Below are 3,684 nucleotides of genomic sequence, written 5' to 3'. Positions count from 1 at the left end.
TATCTGCTTATAGAATGTACCATATTTATATACAACATTTGATTGATTATATTATATATAAATCAAAGGTTAATATAAAAGTACAACATTGATAGACTATAATAAATGCATAACACTTTAGTCCATAATTAAGTACTTTAAATCTCAATAGTCTAATACAAAATATTTTATAATAGAAAAAATTTTTACTAAAATTTAAACTGAAATAATATTAAACTGCTCCAAAATTATTTTACACTATAATAAAAAACTTAAAATATTAGACAAAAAAATTAGAATTAGACATAAATATTAGAACCAAATTAATAATAAAAAATAGAACACAGAAGGCACCAAGAATTTTTTATTAACAAAATATATAACATGGATTAAAATCAAATTTTTTTGACAGATTAAAATCAAATTTACATTGATATCATCTAACTTTCCTTTTTAAGAGAAGATAAATAATTGTTTTTTATTAATACGAAAATCATATATTTTTTTATTAATATATTAAGAATATAACTTCTGTCTATTTTGTTTTGAAAAAATAATATTACAATTTAAAAAGTAAATAATCAAATTTTTGAATAAAATTTTGTATTTTCAAAAAGACACATAATATATCGGAAAACATCATTATCTAAAGACACATAATATATCGAAAAACATTATTATCTATGTAAGAGCTTGGTTTCAATTTCACGATTCCCTGATCAACTAAATCTGCAGAAAAAATAGCTTACGTGAAGGAATCGCAAAAAAAAAAAAAAAGCTGACGCCGAAACCAAAGAGGAGCACATGCACCCTTGCTGAGGATAAGCCACACTGGAGAAGAACGTACAACTTTGATGTATATGGCCCTGAAAGCGGATACCTATCCGATTGGAGATGAAACCACACGTATGATAAAAAAAATTGGCCTTTTCATATCAAACAAGATAATTATATTTAAAAAATGGCTTTAAAAAAAAGAAAGCAAAATAAAATACAAAAATACAAATCATCAAATTCATAAACTAAAGAAGAAAGTACCTTTTAAATAAGAACTACAATTAGCTAGTCATAGAGAATCGCATATTTATATACACCGTTTGATTATATTATATAGAAACCAAAGGTTAATATAAAAGAAGAACACTGATAGACTTTAATAAATGCATAACAATTTAATGCATAATTAAGCACTTAAAATCTCAATAGTTTAATACAAAATATTTTCTGATACAAAGAATTTGCATCAAATTTAAGACTGAAAAAATATTAAAATCATGCAAAATTATTCTACACTAAAATAAAATATTTAAAATATGAGAAATCAAATTAGAATTTGACCTAAATATTAGAACCAAAATAACAATAAAAAATAGAAAACAGAACACACCAAAAACAATTCTAACAAAAGATATAATATGGATAAAAATCAAGAAACTATAAATTACAGAGACAAGATTAAAAGATATAACAACAAACAACATTATACCTTATCAAAAACTTCCTTAAATACAACGTTTTCAGTCCTACCAGCATCATCTAATCCTTCATCACAAAGTAAAATCTTAAGACCATTTCTATTCCGAACCCGGGAAAGAGCTACATAAAGTTGACCATGAGAAAACACAGGACGACGCAAGAACAAACCGACCATTGATAACGTCTGACCCTGGCTCTTGTTGATTGTCATCGCAAAGGACAGAGAAACCGAAAATTGACGACGTTGGAATTTAAACGGTATAACCGTATCACTAGGAATCATACTCATTCTGGTGATAAAAACTTTGTCCCCAACATTGCTACCAGAAACAATATCTGCACCAATGACATTTGTCCCTAGATCTCGCACGACAAGTCGAGTCCCATTACACAAACCACCAGCCGGATCAATATTCCTCAACAAAATAATAGGAACACCTATTTTCAACTTTAACAAATGATTAGGTAGACCAGAACACCTAATCTGATTCAAGAATTCAACAGTTATCCAATCAACATCAACATCAGAATAGGCATCACTACCACATATCGAATCAGCACTGAGATAATTTTTCTCCTCACCAGGCAATAACTCAACTATATAATTATTTATCTCTTCAATATTCTCAACAGTCGGAGCCAATATTGCCCTATCCTGGAAAAAGCTTGGATCACGAAAATTCTAAACCAAATTCGGATAGATTGTATTTACAATATCTTCCACTGGATTTTCCAAGACAGGAATGATTAGATCAGAAGGAATATCAACAAAAAGTTTCTCGTTGACCACTGTTCCACAATGACCTTCCCCGATTTGAAGTATCCAATCTGAAAACAACCTTAACTCCTGAGCAGTTGATTGTTCAAACCTGATTCCTAACCTCATATTTTTTGTTAGTCGCAAAACTTCACAATATTTCCAAAGAACAGAAGAATTTATGGAAGCCATAACAATCTCAGCACGCGAACCTTTTGGAATAACTGGCAAGACCTGCCTAAAATCACCACCAAGAACGACCACCTTCCCACCAAAAGGTAAATTTTTATTCCTATCAGAGACCGAAACCATTATATCACGCAACGTCCTATCGAGCGCTTCAAATGCTAATTTGTTAGTCATGGGTGCCTCATCCCAAATAATCAAATCGGCAATTCGAAATACCTCAGCCTTTGGGCTATCCTTCTTAATCCGGCAAACAGTATCTTCAGTAATCTCAACGGGAATATTGAACATAGAATGTGCCGTCTTACCACCCGGTAACAACAGAGAAGCAATACCACTAGAAGCAACATTAATAACAATCTTTTTCTCAGATCGCAATCTAGCTGACAAAACTCTGTATAAAAAAGTTTTTCCAGTGCCACCAAACCCATACACAAAAAAGAATCCATGTCTCTTATTCGAAACACAATCAATAACTTTATCGTAGACCACCCTCTGTTCTTCATTTAACTTTAATATATTTGCATCATGCTCACGAGACAAAGAAACAGTATCATACTGTAACTCACGTAGTAGCATCAAATTGCTAAATTGAGAGACTAAAGAGTTATCAGGAACCGGCATACCAGCATAATTTCTCAATGATTTTCCATTACTCTGCAATAGTTTCTCAATCTCCAACAAACCAAACGTTTGTAACTCATCCTGACTCATAGTTAGATCTACGTTTAACAATAATTAATAAATATTAACACCATAATATAACTTATCTACTGTGTGCATGCGTGTGTGCCCACTTGTCATGTAATAAATTCATGATGATCAAAAAATCTTACCAGGGTATTGCAGCTCATGTCTTCTGCGATAAAGAATATCATCAGACAAATAAGCCCAAGTTTGCTCCCAAACTGATAGAGGTCTTCCCATGGAACCAGATAGCAGCAAGATCACAAAAAGCCTCCTTAACTGTGCAGCTGACGCTAACTCGGCGACTTCCTTAATAGCAGAAACATACTCGTTATCATCTATCAAGAAACCCATGGCAGAACATGCCTCTTGAAATGTATCATAAGTAACACCATTCACAGTTCTTATACTTCGAAAACTGGTACAACCTCTCTGCACATTCAAAAGCATCCGCATGTAGAAAAGTTCACCGGAGGAGGGATGAGCGAAACTCAGTCTTCCAATAGAGAATCCCCTCTGTCTTGGTTTCCACTCCCTGCTCTTCAAACAGTATACAAATTTACCTGGATATTCAACATATGTTAGAGACCGCCCCTCCG

The sequence above is a fragment of the Arachis duranensis genome, chromosome 2 (assembly GCF_000817695.3).
Source record: "Arachis duranensis cultivar V14167 chromosome 2, aradu.V14167.gnm2.J7QH, whole genome shotgun sequence".
NCBI classification, from domain to species: domain Eukaryota; kingdom Viridiplantae; phylum Streptophyta; class Magnoliopsida; order Fabales; family Fabaceae; genus Arachis; species Arachis duranensis.
The sequence above is the reverse complement of the archived record's forward strand: the minus strand, read 5'-3'. Positions refer to the sequence as shown.